At 37.2% G+C, this 16,969-nt stretch overlaps 1 pseudogene across 1 annotated transcript in view; it reads right to left on the bottom strand.

Moving 5' to 3' along the window:
* The window catches only part of LOC107016293, a 21,609-nt pseudogene extending 6,699 nt beyond the window's left edge, over positions 1 to 14,910 (bottom strand). Inside the window, exons 1-20 of the transcript XR_003577735.1 lie at positions 14,619 to 14,910; positions 13,513 to 13,563; positions 13,314 to 13,405; positions 13,081 to 13,158; positions 12,854 to 13,011; positions 12,418 to 12,519; positions 12,227 to 12,344; positions 10,608 to 10,660; positions 10,455 to 10,517; positions 9,757 to 9,801; positions 9,405 to 9,460; positions 7,870 to 8,054; positions 7,229 to 7,276; positions 6,952 to 7,059; positions 5,942 to 6,164; positions 4,890 to 5,189; positions 4,482 to 4,579; positions 3,840 to 3,971; positions 3,524 to 3,741; positions 3,207 to 3,413 (exon numbers count right to left, since the gene is read on the bottom strand). The product of XR_003577735.1 is annotated as a sodium/hydrogen exchanger 8-like (transcript). The remainder of the gene's footprint in view (positions 1 to 3,206; positions 3,414 to 3,523; positions 3,742 to 3,839; positions 3,972 to 4,481; positions 4,580 to 4,889; positions 5,190 to 5,941; positions 6,165 to 6,951; positions 7,060 to 7,228; positions 7,277 to 7,869; positions 8,055 to 9,404; positions 9,461 to 9,756; positions 9,802 to 10,454; positions 10,518 to 10,607; positions 10,661 to 12,226; positions 12,345 to 12,417; positions 12,520 to 12,853; positions 13,012 to 13,080; positions 13,159 to 13,313; positions 13,406 to 13,512; positions 13,564 to 14,618) is intronic.
* Between the last annotated feature and the right edge of the window lie 2,059 nt (positions 14,911 to 16,969).

Below are 16,969 nucleotides of genomic sequence, written 5' to 3'. Positions count from 1 at the left end.
CTCCCATCCTTCTTCTTCACAAACAAAACAGGAGCACCCCAAGGGGATGCACTTGGTCTAATGAAGCCTTTTCCTAACAATTCTTGAAGTTGAGCCTTTAACTCCCTTAACTCCGCGGGAGCCATTCTATAAGGGGGTATGGAAATGGGGCGAGTACCCAGTTCAAGATCAATGCAAAAGTCAATATCTCTATCCGGTGTCATACCAGGAAGGTCTGCAGGAAACATATCCGGAAACTCACGGACTATCGAAACCGACTCAATTGAAGGTACTTGGGTAGTATCATCCCTGAGGTGTGCCAAGAAAGCTAAACACCCTTTACTTATCATTCTCTTAGCACGAAGAAAGGAGATGATACGAACTGGAGTGGAAGTGTAGTCACCCTCCCACACTAACGGATCAGTCCCAGGCTTGGCCAACGTTACAGTTTTTGCATTACAATCTAAGATCGCAAAATTCGTAGAAAGCCAAGTCATACCCAGAATTACATCGAAATCAACCATTTCTAAGATAACCAAGTCTACATGAGTATTGCTCCCCACAAAAGTCACCAGACAAGACCTATATACCTTTTCAACTATCACAGACTCACCTACCGGAGTAGATACACGAATAGGCATGTCAAGCAATTCACAATGTAAATTAACACCAGTCGCAAATGAGGAAGATACATATGAAAATGTGGAGCCAGGATCAAATAATACAGAAGTCATGCAATCACAAACCAAAAGATTACCTGTGATAACAGCATCAGATGTCTCCGCTTCAGACCGCCCGGGGAAAGCGTAACAATGGGCCCTATCGCCTGTCTGCCCGTTGCCCCTACCATGTTGTGCTGTAGTGGCTCCAGTTTGCCCGTCGCCCCGGCCGTTTTGGTGACCACCATTACCTCGGCCACCACGTCCTCCAGAATGACGGCCTCTTCCATGACCACCTCTACCTCTAACTATTGGAGGTTTGTAACTCTGTTTTGGACAATACCTCTTAATGTGTCCAGTCTCCCCACATCCATAACACTCTCTGGATTCAAGTATAAGTCTCTGTGAGAATGACGAAGTCTGGGGATAACCTCCAAACTCAGAGAAATGTTGACCGGTCTGCGGTGGACCCCCAACTACAGCCTGCAGTGAAGACTGAATAGGTCGGGCTGGATAACCTCCTGAACCCTGCCCTCTGGAGTAAGAACCATTAAACTCACCTCCCTTACGAAACCTTTTAGATGTCGATGCCATGATGAAGTCATCTGGCTTCACTCCCTCCACCTCTATCACGAAGTCTACCACTTCCTGAAAGGATTTTGCTGTCGTCGCTACCTGTAAGGCTGAAATCCGCAAATCTGACCTCAACCCCTTCACAAAACGGCGAATCCGCTCTTGTGGACTGAAACAAAGCTGGGTGGCATACCTGGATAATGCACGAAACTTAGCCTCATACGCAGTAACCGACATTCTGCCTTGCTCTAGACTCAAGAACTCATCTCTCCTCCTATCCCTCAAGGTCCGGGGGATATACTTCTCCATAAATAAGCTAGAGAATGACGCCCAAGTCATAGGTGGTGCCTGTGCGGGTTGACACTCAACATATGACCGCCACCACATTTTGGCATTTTCCTGAAACTGATAGGTTACAAACTCAACGCCAAATCGTTCCACTATGCCCATTTTATGTAGTAACTCATGACAATCAACCAGAAAATCGTAGGCATCCTCAGATTCAGCACCCTTGAAAACTGGAGGTTTCAATTTCAAGAACTTACTGAAAAGTTCATGCTGATCACTTGTCATTATAGGCCCTGTAGTCAAACGAGGAAACGTGCCTATTTCCCATGAGGCATCCATGCGGGGAGCCACAGCAGCTGCCTGTTGTACTTCTGGAACCTGAGGTGCTGGTGCAGAAAACACTGGAGGTGTCTGGCCTTGATCAGATAGCGCGCTAAGATAAGCAAGAACCTGATTAATCATCTCTGGGGTAGGTTGGGGTGGTGATTCCTCATTCTGCACTTGCTCATTTTCCCCTTCCTCACCCTCTCTTACTACTTCCTCAGTCGGTGGAGGAGTCACCGCCCTAGTACTAGATGGGCCAGATGCTTGTCCTCTTCCTCTAGATGACGTCCTCCCGCGACCTCTACTACGGCCTCTTGCCACTGCTCCTCTTCGAGCTACAGTTCCAGTGGCTGGCTCAGACGCATCCTATCTTGCCGGTGTTGGTGTTGGCGCAGTTGTTGCTCTAGTTCTAACCATCTGCGAAATAGAGTGAAGATGGTCAGATACCAATTTTTATTACCTAGATACCAATTGGATCCAAGTAATAGCACGAAAGAAAAAAGAATGGAATTTTCCTAAAGTCTTATAGCTTCTCAAAGAAAATTAAAGGCGTCCCCCCACCGTTCCTTAAGACTCTACTAGACTCGTTCTTGTGTGATGAGACCAACGAACCTAATGCTCTGATACCAAGTTTGTCACGACCCAAAACGGGCCGCGACTTGCACCCACACTTAACCTACTATGTGAGCGAACCAACCAATCTAAACCCCAACATTTCAACCATAAATAACAAAATATAATGCGGAAGACTTTAACTTATTAATGAAAATCGATTAAATAACTTATAAAAACTCAATACTATTTATTCCCAAAACCTGGAAGTCATCACCACAAGAACATCTATCCTCAAATTTCTAATCTAAGAAGCTAAAATAAGTAAAATGCTAGTCCATGCCGGAACTTCAAGGCATCTAGACATGAATAGGAAGATCCAGTCCAAGCTAGAAGCAATAGCTCACCCTGAAATCTGGCTTGATGAAGACTGGCTAGATGTGCGGTTGAGTTGAAGATGACGGTACGTTTGCTGCACTCCACAAATAACAAAGAAAAACAATTACAAGAGAACGAGACCCCTCGACGGTCCGTCGTGCCCTTGACGGTCCGTCGTGGGATCCGTCGACCCTGGCAGTTATTACCAGAAATACTCTACTGCTCAAAACGACTAAACAGGTCGTTACAGAAACTTTTCCTTTTTCATGAATTTTATATATGAATGAAACCTTTGATTTATAAATAGAAAGTAAAATTCAGTTATCTGAAGCCACTCTAGACAGCAGCATTTTCTCACGTCTGTTCAACTACAACAGTACTTATTTTTGATGTTTCTGATAACATAAATGCTTGAGTTGCACTAAGAGTGGTGGAAAGATTGTCAAAGATCACCTTCCACAACAGTTCTTCTACTGCATTATCACGGGCCAGTACTGAAATGACCCACTCCAACTTAATTTTGATGCAGAAAGCCACAGAATCTGTCACCATATAGCTCAAATATGGCTTTCCGACAAGAGCCTCATATAGACCTAAAACACTTCCTCGATGATATGTTGAATCTACATGACAATTAATAGGAAAAGGGCTCCTTCTCGACTGGAGAAGAAAGAAGGGAAGTTTTTCAATGACCAAACATAAATACAAGTAATGCTAGCTATCTGGAAATACAGATACTTGGATAGATGCTTTCTGCATCCTTTACTTACCCTAACTGATCCATTTCCTATCAGCCAAACACTTGTCAGCTTGGAACCCTTGGTATAGAGTGTACAACCTGGTGTCTTCAATACACTGTTTGCAGAACATTCCAAATCACTTTGAATAGCAGGAGAAAGGTTTGCCAACAAAGGATGGATACTTAGGCCTCTACTGGCTTTGGGATCCTTACTGTAGGAGGACTTCTCAAGAGCTTTTCAAGGTCATTCTAGTTTGGAGTTTAAAAACATACACAATAAAAATAATTCAATAAGCATAACACAAAAATGCTATGGCACTGGAAATTGACGCATGAAATACAGTTACCTGAAGCAAATCATGTACATGCAGCACAACTTTCTCAGTTAAAATCCCATCTTTCTCCATATCACTGAGAGATTCATCCAGACACTTCAGCAGTGAAAATGTAACTTGCCTTGATTCAGTTTGATGTATGATCTAGAATGGACAGAATTAGCCGAGCTCAGTAGCGTTGGCTTGTAACCCGAGCGGGGGCATTTTTTTAAAAAAAAAGAACGGACAGAATCAAAAGGGTTAATTTAGATGAACGTGTCTGATAAGATTGCATGTTTTCATTTTTATTATAAGAAAATTTGGTCATGAATAATTTTGCACATTGTCTTTAAATACTTTTTTTGACCCCTCCCAAGGAGTTCCACACTCCGCTCCCTTGGTGACTCAAAAGTCAAACCCACAAGGCCACAACCTCAAGATTGGAGGTGGAGGTTCTTAACATTTGAGCAACCCACTCTGGTCGGAAGGAAGGAAGCTCAGATGAACAACTCATCATCCTCTAATTCGAAGGATTGCAGGGCATGCATAGTGTTATATTCCAGCAAGTAGACATGAATTTAAGAAAACCATGTTGCGAACTCTTGACAATTAAATGGTCAATGAGCTATCTAAACAAGAGCTACAATGCATGATTACCACGAAAACATTCACAACCTCAGGCATTGAATTCTTGACATTTTCTAGAAACTTCCTTGCTTCTATTTCTTCGACTTCACTTTCAGCAACAACAATTGCAGCATTTCCATTATCACCTTTAAAATGTAGAGCGATTGTTAGATGACTTCAGGAGTCAATCCACAACTCCCAGATCCACGAATACTTGGATTCACATTAGAGTTATGCAACAAAGAAAGGCAAGGAAACAAGGGGGGAAAAGGACCTCTTACGAACAGGAGGCACAACTCTCAAAGAGTAGGAGTTTGGCATTTGATGTTAAGAAAGAAAAAGTACACATACAAAACCATTGTTGTTAGACTCTGATTACCTAATAGAACTACTCCGCAATGTCTACCTACTGTATCGGCCACATTCTTCTTATCTGAAGATGGTACTCACTCTTACCAGTATAGTCAAGAAGAAGCTGTCTTGCGATTCTGTGAGCATGGATAAATGCAGAGCATATATGACAACTATCCTGTAATTTCTTTAGCACAAGCCACCTTGTCAGTCTGGGAGGACAAACACTTGTGCTGAAGAATCTATAATATCCTGGAAACTTGAGGTGAGTAGAAATATAATTCCAGTCATGTAATCCCTGAGTCGCCAGATCGATTGCCTCATCTATTGACTCCATCAAAACACTGATACTGGATTCAGTTATCCTCCCCTCATTGAATGTTGACCAGTAAGTCTCACGAGTAGCTGTAGCAAAACCAAATGCAAATAACTGAATCCTCATGTAAAGGCATTAGGAATGGAAGACAAAAGGAGAAAAGAAGTGTCACCTTGACTAAAGTCCAGAGAGTGAATATTTAAAAATGAAGAACAAACAGAAATCAGGCGTACCGCTTAACATATCTATTAAGATTTTCGAGGTGGCAAAATTTCAAGATCGCATGTATGTGTTTAAGATTTTTGGATAAGATGGAAATGCATACTTACTCCTATTAGCAGACGAAAGTAGAGGCTCTAGTTTTTAATGAAGTATAGAAATGTTACCAAGAAGGGATGCAGAGATACAAGAAGATAGATGTTCTAGAAGCAAATTTCGGCACAATGTAAGCTCACAGTATCCCCTACCAATAGGGTCCTGATGTAAAAAAATGGTCAAAATTGTCAATGTTCAGCTTATTAGAGAACTTCACACTGTTTTCTAACTCTTCAATTCCTTATATTCCTTGGGTTTTAGAGGATAAGAACATGCAGGTCTTTCATAGGAACAGACTGAAAATATTTCAAGTTTAACTTACAAAACAAGGTCCCTAGTTCATGATCAATGTACAACATCTATAACCTATCAATCAAATAGATGAGAGTAGCAATATCTGATATGCAACACTTACAAAAGAAAGCAAAGGGGAAGCTGAAATCACAGATGAGAAATGCAGGTGCCAGACACCAGAAAGGTTGTAAAAGCAAACTATAGACCAACTAGTCCCGATGCAGTTACTGACCTTTCAGAAAGCATACTCTCATAGTCTTCATATCATCTATTTCTAGATAGCCATGATTGGTGGTACAGGGAGGCCAAACTGTGTCTTCACAGACATCTCTTATGCATGAGGCATAACCTCCAACAGTTATCCAATCAAAAGGATTATTGCTTCCACTAAAGGTTCTGGAAAACTCTTCAGCTTTTCTCAATAGTTGATGCTTTGCATAATTGACCATGGTTTTCTGAAACAAATTGTAGTATAAGCCGGATGGCTCTCGCAACAAAAAGACCACATCTCAAATATGGATATACAAGCTGTGGTTGAGTACACCGGGTATGTTTCTCAATAATTTGCCGCATATTTGAATTTAACAAAGACCAGAATGAATTAGCTAATTCTCTGCAGATATAATTTTGACTGTTAATCCTCTGCAGATACTTCTTTTCAGATTTACATGAAAATATTTTATCAGGTTATAGGACAAATATGAGTTCAAGCTGATGATCCTTGTGCATTGAGAGGATGAACAAAGTCAGGATCAGAGGACACGATGGTTTAAAGACAGCAGGTAGCATAGTACTCACTTTTTTTTAGTAAATGCAATCTTATAAAATAGAGAAAAACAACAATAAGGTGATGCTTTGGATTAGTAAAAATGGGGTGTAGGTTAATTCACATCCAATTTCCTGCACTAATGTTACCAAGTCTACCAAGGTATACATTCCAAACATGTTTGGAGAATTCTGCACATAATTACTAAATACAGGAACTTGTATTTCAAGTTATGTAATAATGCTCCTTTCCCTGAAACATCATTGATTCATCTCAATCCATAACACCAAAAATCTGATTGATAAGATTGAATATACACAAAAGCACAGGTAGGGCCTTCATGTTTTCAGTGAGAAGGGCAATTACTGATATTGAACACTCAACGTGAAACTAAATAAAATGACATCATGAATCACAATATCAAGGGCAGGTAAGTTCCTCAATACAAGAGAACTTCAATTACAGCAGAAATTTACCTCACTTTCTGATAGAGCATCCATACCAAAGAGACTTAGAAGTAATTGTGTGGTAGATCCATTGATAATGAGTGTCAGTAACACACTTCCACCAGTGAGGAAAACAAACTGTACCGCAAAGAAAAGAGTTTCAGTTGCATGTCAAAGAAAGTTGATAGCTTAGGCTTCAATAGGTGCCTAAAAACTACAAGTAAATTATGGCAATGAATCGATGAGGTCCAAAAGCAGGGCAAATGAGCTGTTGCTATATTGCAATTATTCGTCAATAAAAACATACCATAGCTCCAGTTTCTGAGCTGAGATACTTTGGATCACCACTAGCATCCTGGAAATTAAGAAAGAAAACCATGTGTAAATGTTATTAAGTAAAAGAAAATATAGCATCCCTCTTCCAGTGCCTACATTGTGGATATGCTTCATAAAGCTTGACAAATAAGTGGGAAAATTATCAGCTTCTTATGCTCTCAAACTATTAGGTTACTCGTGATAAAAACTATTGCTCTTACTCGAATTGATGTACAATATCAAATCAAAGATATCTTCTCCATAGATATTGAGTTTAACCGCTTAGTCTGTCGCTTCAAATTAAATTGAAGCACTTCAATTCAGATCTAGAAACAGAAAGCCTCCATTTTATTTTGTTATTATTATTTACTTTTATTTTATTTATCTACTTTTTAAGTGCATCAGTACTTGATGGAGCAGAATACTGTACTGGTATTTAAACATTATACACCTTATTATCTTAGGAGTATATTTCATACCAGTACAAATCATACTATACAAGTAAGTTATGTAAGTAAAAGTTATTCTCAACTCAAAATGAAAATATATCTTCGGTGCACATTTGTATCTAAGCCTCAAGTTACATGATACAGGAAACCATATGGAATCACAAGTGAGCGGAGAAGGGCTTACATTAATAGATAGGGAGAGTGCCAAACCAACAGCTCCTCTCAAACCAGACCATATGATAATGATAGCTTCTTTCCAATTCAAACCATAACCGAAGTAGCAAAGGGCAGGATAGAATGCAAAAACAACTATGGTTCGAGCTGCTTGAAGAATGATATAGAGAAGAAAGACATAGCCCCACGATCTCCCTACAATATTACTGTGTAAATAAATAAAAAAATCTTGATCTGGGAAATTTATTTTAGTGGAATGAATCTAAGAAAAATGTTCAGAAAATCTCAATAAGAATGCATCTAAGGAGGGATCTCACAAACTAGGCAGGTGATCAGTAACACCTATGACCTAACCTGAGGTGTGATGCATATGAGCATCCATGATGATTCTTTGGGTCTTTACCTGTTTCCCCCTTTCTTTGGTCTGTTAAATAATAAATAGTAAATAAATTAGAAACCTAAGTGTATATACCCACTGTTTTGCTCTTCTTGTAAATAACTCTACAACTAATATTATTGATATGCACAACCTAACAAAGATAGTTTTCCACCAAATCTATGCCTTCATATGGTATCATAGACCAGTCTTTGTTGTTCGCTAAGATTCTGCCGCTGTTCATTGTTGGTTAATTGCAGGCTTTGCATTGGTTGCTGCCTTTATGTATCCTCTGGTTTCTTTCCATCTTGAGCTTTAGATTATAAGGTTGAAACAGTGCTTAGTCTTTGGCCTTAGGTGGGCACTTCCGTTTGATACTGGAATGCTAGTTGGTATCGCAGTCAGTCTGTTTGTTCTTCCAATACTTTTGGACTGACAATCTGCTAATTTCGTTTGCTTGATCTTTTCCAAGGTCAGCTTTCTCTCAGACCATATTCTTGGTGCTGGTCAGTGATTCTGTCAATTTGCTAGTTGGTTATTTCAATATAGAAATGTGAAATGTGATCAATATATGCATCTCCTGAAGTGTCCAGTGACAAACACCTCAACTTTCCCTAGGATCTCATCGCTCTGTTTTTTCCTAGGAAATCCTCCTGATTGAGTCCTAGATTTTTTTACTCAGGTGCATCCGCTCACATGTCCGACAACCAAAGGCTATGTCGCACTTTCATACTCCTAGTTCATTACCTTCAATGATCTTGATTAATCAACTTATTACTTCTGTAAGTGGTAGGAATTACTCAACCTACTACTTCAACATCCTAGTCCGACGTTCTCTATTTTTCTAAATTCCCTTATTATTTAATAGCCATTAAAACTTAACCAAAGTATTTAATTGTTTTCCTTCTAGTAATGTGATTATTCAACATTTAAAAACAGGAGAACGATCGGCTTAGGACATGAGTCTCACGACTTCCACCGTCCAAGTTCCAGCACCTCCTTAAGTACCAACTATTAATGATTCTCAAGAAAATGATTTAAAAAATGACTGAGACGCCAACTTATTGTGATGTGCAGCATGTACCACACACTTCAACTAATAGGAGAACAGTTGTTAACCATATACAAAAAGTGAAGCATTACATAATAAATTCAGGGGGAAGAACTACCTGTATTGTTGTCGAGATTTCCGATACTGAAGATGCTTTGAGCTATGATAACTCCGCTGTGAGAAGTTAGAGCATATGAGCAACATTATTGATTCAATAACCAAAAAAAGTAAGAGGATAATAACCAACCATGCATCAAGGGAACTTCAGGTACGCTTAGAACAGGAAGTGTTAACAACACTACTTACTAGAATATTAATACATGGAAAATGGGGAAATACAACTACCTGAGAAAAGAGTAGCACAATAACTAGAGGAAATCTCCTTAAGTACCATAGAAAGGAACAAAATGATATTATGAAAAAAGAAAAGAAACAACTTTAGTTTCTAATGGACTGTTACCGAGTATTACCTCAATAAGAATATTAAAGTATTCGCAATGTAGGCAATCATTTCCCTGCAAAAAGAATTAGTGGGAAAAGTTAAGTGTAAAAAATAGTTCTACTCTAGCCCCCTCCCCCGTTTCTTCTTTCTCAGAGCAAGGCACTTAAACATAAAAGGAGCCAAACAAATAATGACAAAGCTCATATATTTGTTTATGGTTTTGAATAATAAGTAAGCTATTAAGATCCACATGATTTAAACATGATGTTTTAAGCAGTCCTATCAAAAAATACACATAACCCACAGGTTGAGAGCAACACTGCATAAAAGATCTTAAAAGAACAGAGTGAGAGAACCAATGCTGGAAGGAGTCACAAAAGACAACTTCTGAAACCTGACACTTCATGTAGGAAAGTGAGTTCACAAAAAGAGAAGTTGCAGGAAAGGTAGGGGTAGGGTTGTTGTAGCTGTAGCAGCATATTCCCCAAGATACATCTGTTTATAGTATATGTACTCCAACCTTTTGATTTGTATAACATATTCCCCTAGATACATCTGTTAGATATGCCTCACCTAGAAGACATTATCTATAATAATACCTCAACAAAACAGAGCAACAATTAGGTATTGGCAATGCTCAAATCTGTGCAATAATTATCACACTATACATCGGTTTGCTACACAGATCTATATCTAGCTAACAGATATCACAATGAAAGAACATACCAAAACTCATGCAAGCTCTGCTTTCCCCCAGCTCTATGGGTATCCTTTGACATTGCAAAAACCCTATCAATAGGTTTCAGTATCAGAATGCGAATTACACACTTTACCGCACAAACATCTGAATGTGAAAGAGGAGTGAAGTACACAACTTACATCCCTAGTGCTACGAGAGTCAAGATACCAGAAGCTTCAGCTTCCTCTTGAGCCTATAAGCAATAATAAGGCATTAAAATCCGGTTAAAGGTGAACATATAGCACTGGAACAAACACATGGGACTTCAATGGAGCTAGCAAAAAGTTTTAAGGAAAAAGCAAAACGAAGGAACATACAGTATCTCCTCGAATTAGCAAATAAACATAGCTTGGAACAAGTCACCCTTAAAAGTATAGAGCAGTAGGGAAGGTCTTTTTAATACTGAAAGATTTGATGATACCATGTACTTGGTAGATTTACAAAATCATGTAGAATGAAGCAGGTCAAAGATCATAGATTACTAGAGAAGTCATCAAAATAAATCATATTTGTCAATATGTTATCAGTAAAAATATGAAAATTGTCGTGCATATCAAAAGGTTGTCAAAAAAATTGATAAGTTTACAGTGTCACACTTCTTGAAACTGTACGTCAAGAAGTGCAGCACATTATGAAAGTGGTGTCTACTAATTCAACGAAGGATGTAGTGATTACTGACTTCATAGTATGTCAAATCCAGAAAGATTTCTAGTTGAACACATTTCAAGTTTTTATGTCAAATCCAGAAAGATTCTAGTTGAACACATTTCAAGTTTTAGTCTTCTGTCCCTCTCTGTTTCTGAACCATCATGCCCGCGATTCTTTTTTCTAGTTTTCTGGGAAGGGGGAAAGGGAGGAGGTGTATGATATATTGAGCACATCTAACAACAATTTATGAGCAAAGACTAGCTCAGTGCTAACATAAAGGCAAAGAGTTCTAACTTCGCTCCTAAGATATCGGACATAATTGTATGTATGCAAGCACGCATATATATATATATATATTGATCCACGTTATTAGGAATGTCTGTTATATGCATCTAATGTTTGAATTGGATACATGTAATGAATTAATCTTGTCTGTGTATGTATGTGCGTGTGTATGAGAGAGAGAAAATGCACTTCATCTATGTATTGGCTTAGATCAAGAATACTCAACCAAATTGTATCCAGTACCTGAAAGCATTAAATGTTGCCTAACCTTTTATATTCTAAAGAAAAATCATCAGATGTGTTAAGCTTACAAAGACGGAATAAATTTCGGAAGGTCAAAAAATCTGATGAAATTCAGACACGATACTAAGCAATTGCCTGACTTGCGTTCCCCTAATGTGAAGCACTTATCATGCTGTATGTGATCTAGCTCACAAACACAGCGAGTTTTTAGAAACTCTTCCTATTTGGGTGACAAAGAAACCCAGCTGGCCTGGGATCTTCCTCGCAACCTACATTTTGGAGAGTGAGTACATTATCGAAACCCTCCCTCCACAGATATAGAAGGGGAACCTAAGTGGTTTCCCCATCCTCGAATATCACTATTTCCTACAAATTATCATGTCTGAAATTTTCTAGAGGGGATGAATAATAGAATGTCACATCAAAGGGTAGGTATCATTAATCAATCTGATAATCATATGAATCCAAAATGAAACAATTAGAAACAAGTTAATTGCAAAATATCACGTCCAGCATTTAGAAAGACAATATGCAGCTTGAGTGCATGTATATAACAACTGATTCAAATCAGCAAGGAACATACTGTGTAGTAAGCAATGTAGCTCACAGTAAGAGCCAACGAAAAGTCTGTCAGCGTGTCATTGTATATAAACCGAAGCCAGAGAAGAGATGCCATTCCAAACACAAGTCCGATCAAGACGCTGTAGCAAAAGAATGAGTTAAGTTCAACTAGAGTAACAAAAAGTTATTAGCCGACCAGATAATGATACTTACGATCCAAGTGAGCCTTCTGCAAGATATTCCAGCACTGCAACGCAGCCAGAACTTTTCCCAAGAACCATTCGATAGAAAAGCTGGTAAACCACAATAGCTGCCCTGGAAACATGATTGGAGAAAGAGAGGTGAACAAAAATAATCAGTGTATATATAAATGGAACATAAACTGAAAAACAGAACATGGGGCTGAAGGTCCACTTCTATGTGGAAAACTTTGGTCATCCAAAAATGTGCACATGAATATGAATATAGGGGAACCATGAGAAGTTTTTATTTTTTAGCAAGATAAAGTTGTATTCCACAGTAATGTGGGTATGCTGTCAACCATCAAAAAAATTATAGTGCAAGTAATCATAATCACAGAGAGCCTAAGAAGTCTACTAGTTGTTCTACCTCATCTACAAGAAGAAACTAAAGAAACAATTGTTTATACCCGTCGTTCATCATAGATTCTCCTTCAACAGTTGTGCTCAACTTTTTACTAGCACCAAGATCCTTAAGCAATGCGACAACAGCCACAGGATCAGTAGCACTAAGAATTGCCCCCAACAATAATGATGTGTTCCAGTTCCAGTCATATGGAAAAATGAGCTGTAGAAACATATGAATGTTTGAGCAAGTACGAAACCACTTCCAGAAAGAAAGTGTTTCTTTATATACCTTCACAGCAGCTCCAATCAGGACTGTTGAAATCAATACACCAGGTCCAGCAAGCAAAAGCATTTGTGCCATACATTTCTGTAAAAGCCAGCTAATATTAAAGAAATGAACAACACACTCCATTAGCTTATACAAAGTAAAAAACGTATACATAATAACTTAAAGAATACAGTCAAGCAACCAGCTACTAGAGCCTTGAGATTATAGATAATGAAAATTAAGGAGAAGAGAACCTTTATTTGGTGCACCTCCATGGAGAATGCACCCTCAAAAATCAGTATAGGGAGGAATACAGCTAATAGAAGATCAGCATCTATATCTGCCCCTGTTGCAGCAATTCAACAAGCATATACCTTTATAAGATAATGAGAAGTACTCACAATTGCAAAATGATTTTAAGAAATTTGAAAAAGACATTTGCATTATACTCACATATTCGAATTCCATTCCCAAGCTTTCCCAGTCGATAAATACTCCCAAATTCTAAATTTAAAAAAGAAAGTAAGTAAAGAAATAAATAGCCAAATACGAGAACAGTTAGGCACCACAACATGAGTATACACATTCAAACAGCAGTGGCAGTTAAGAAAAGACAATAGATTGAGAAAATGCTAGCTCATGTCCATTAGAAAATGTTCCATGCTCTTGGAGCAGTAACAACTACCATCAGGAAAGAATCACAGAACGGATGCTCATGAGACAAAGAAATCTGTCTATTCATTCCCCAATTTTTCTGTACAAAATTAGACCACAAACATAAATGAAGGGTCCTTCAGATAGAAAACACGGAAAATCTCTATCAGCCATACTGGAATTGAGATACAGGCCTTCCACTTCCTTTTATCATGACGGTGTTGTCTGAGCCAGCTTGTGCACATGTCTACTATTCCACAAGAACGGGTACCTGATAATTCTGCCCACCCAAGCTTAGACATATCGAAAGGAATCCTAAATTTCTATACCTTGCTGGAGTTCATTCTCACTGAAACTCTGTTCAAAATTTTGTAAATGATTATGTTTGACCTTTTGTTACCAAATTCTAGATAAAATTATGCTAACCTCAACTATTACACCAGGTACCAGCTACCTTCGATAGCAAAAGTATCAAGCAACTCTACATACCAAATTTTAACTCTAAACAAATGGGACAAAGAGCCTGTTTAGATTAACTTTTATTTTTAGCTTATTTTTATAGTTTTCGCTCAAAACCAGGTGCTTACATGCTCTAAATCACCATGTGTCAATAACCAGGTGCTTATAAGCTCTAAATCACCATGTGTCAATAAGAAAATGTTACATGCTCTTGGAGCAATAATCATCATCAATGTCCTTAATTGCGCTTACTTAACCCCATCCCCCATATGCGAGCAACACGATAACAGTAAACAAAGCTATCGCTCACATAATGAAGCATACATACTTTGGAAAAACAAATAGTAGACATGAACTCCAAACCAAATCCCCCATAAGCGAGCAGCATGATATATAACAGTTCACATATAATACGTTGACACATTAGAGAGAAGGAAAATACGAACCGAGAGAACCGAGAGCGATGCCAAGTATGAGCAAAACGACGGTATAAGGAATAGTGGTACGGCGAAGGAGGGTTCTGCATGATACTCCAACTAACAAACAGATTCCACCAAATAGTACTGCATCTGATGGATTCGACGAAGAAGAACTGCTGCTGCTCTCTCCTTGCCATACATTGTATGGCAATGTACCTTCCTCCACTGTCCCCATTATAGCTGAATTTGGGAATTGCTCAAAAACATGGTGTGTGGAGTACTTCCCACTCATTTATTTCTTCCATCTGCTATATATATATATATTTGGCGCCGAAAGTCCCACGTTTGTGGTTAAAAGCCTTGTCATTTCGTAGCCAAGACAATCCGAACCCGAACCCGAACCGACACTTCATTATATTATTAAAATTATACAAAATGATAAATATTTTTTCATTATTTAGAGAGACCTAAGAGGTTTCTATATTTATTCTTATAGTATATTCAATCTTACATAAAATAAGATATGTTTTATTTATATAGTGTTATATTAATTAAAGATCATCATTTGTCTATAAATGTGATTGTTATAAGATTAATTTTTTTTAAAAAAGTTTCTTTTTTCTCCGCTTTCGATATTAATTTATTGTCTTATTCATTTTCTAATGGCGATTTTAAATTTAAATATTAAATTTGAAATTATTTTTAATCGTAAACACTTTGTTCTTATTTCTAAAAGTAAAACTTCTTAGACGTAAATATTAATTTAAAATAATTAAATTTTAACATAAAGAAAAAATTAAATATATGTGATATTATAGAGTTATTTAGGATTTCTTTTTTCAAAAAATAAGAATATATGAAATCCACTCAACAACAAATCAATTGGATGCAAGTGAAAAAATGAGTTGTCACTCTACTCACTTCCATTTTATGTTTTCAATTTAGTCACCACCCTTTTAAAAAAAAATTGATATTATTTGAAAACGGTAAGATATCACTTTATTCTAAGCTAATGGGATATTGACCAAAGATAAGAACTTTCCTAGGTCAATCATTTTAAAATTTATAGTGTGTTTTATGTCACAAAATCATTATTCATACTACTATCGTTTTGAATTTTTTTTTTTAATGAAAATTATTTTCAAATTATACTAGTCACTTAAAAGTATATTAATGAATATCTTAAATACTCAAGATCGACTGTAATAATGACGTTCAAGAACTTATTAGAACAAGTAATATAAATTAAAAGTTTAGATCTTTATTATAAGAAAAAAAACTTCCACAATCATAAGGAAGTTGTTTTCGGTTTTTGATGGAAAATATGCTCAACTTTTTTCATGATTTTCTTTTTTTTAAAAAAATTATTTTCATTGTATCAATTATATCTATTAATCCATCTTTTCTATCCCCAAACAAATGTTGGTGTTCATTAAGTAGTTTCCCAAAATGTCCCCTATCATCTCTTAGAAGTAGTGGATTTGCATCAATTTGGACATTTCTACCGCTTGCAATGGTTCATCAGACTACACATACGACGTAAAGAATATTTTGTCTAAATAAAAAAACATAGAAGAGTTATACGATGCACAAGTCATTTCGAATTAACAAAATTTAGAGAAGACTCGAACTTTAAAGGGTATGATGTAGACAACTTATTATAATGCAAGCATTAGTGTTTCCTCGCTTTGAAGGTGACCTATAGATCACATGGAAACAATGTTATTGTTATTTCAAAGTTCTCCCTTCAACTAAATAAAAATCATATTTAAAAGAAAATGGGACTGATAAAAAATCAAAGTTAAGTTGCCAATAGTGGTCCATATATAATTTGAATTATACATATAATATTTCTATAATCAAACAAAAAATGGTTTGAAGACTCGTCCATTTTACTCCTATCACAAAGAAGATATGTAGACATCATGAGTAGCAAAAAGAAATACAAACTTTGAACAAGTCATTGAAAGAGTAATTTTCAAAGTTGGAGGGAAAAGGAAAGCTTAAAGATTCATAAAACCTTTCAAATCATAACCTAGATTTTGGTTGTATTTAAGTTACTGTTGGAACTACCCTCCTGAATTCTTCAAAGGAACACATACAGACAATGCGTTTCGGTTTGTTTGAAATTTAACGATAATTAATTCGAACAATAACTTTGTATTATTTATAAACTTCAAACAATACAATGATTACAAAGCTCTGTAACCCAAGAAATTATTAACTCTAATTTCTTCACCTCAAGACACAAAACTAATCCCTAGTTTTGTATCTACTAACGCTCTTCAAGTTATACAACTTGTCAAGCAACTCTTACTCTCATAACTCAGATTGTAAACAAGACTCTTGAATACAAACTTACAATTCTCTCAACTCAC

The sequence above is a fragment of the Solanum pennellii genome, chromosome 4 (assembly GCF_001406875.1).
Source record: "Solanum pennellii chromosome 4, SPENNV200".
NCBI lineage: Eukaryota > Viridiplantae > Streptophyta > Magnoliopsida > Solanales > Solanaceae > Solanum > Solanum pennellii.
The sequence above is the reverse complement of the archived record's forward strand: the minus strand, read 5'-3'. Positions and strand labels throughout refer to the sequence as shown.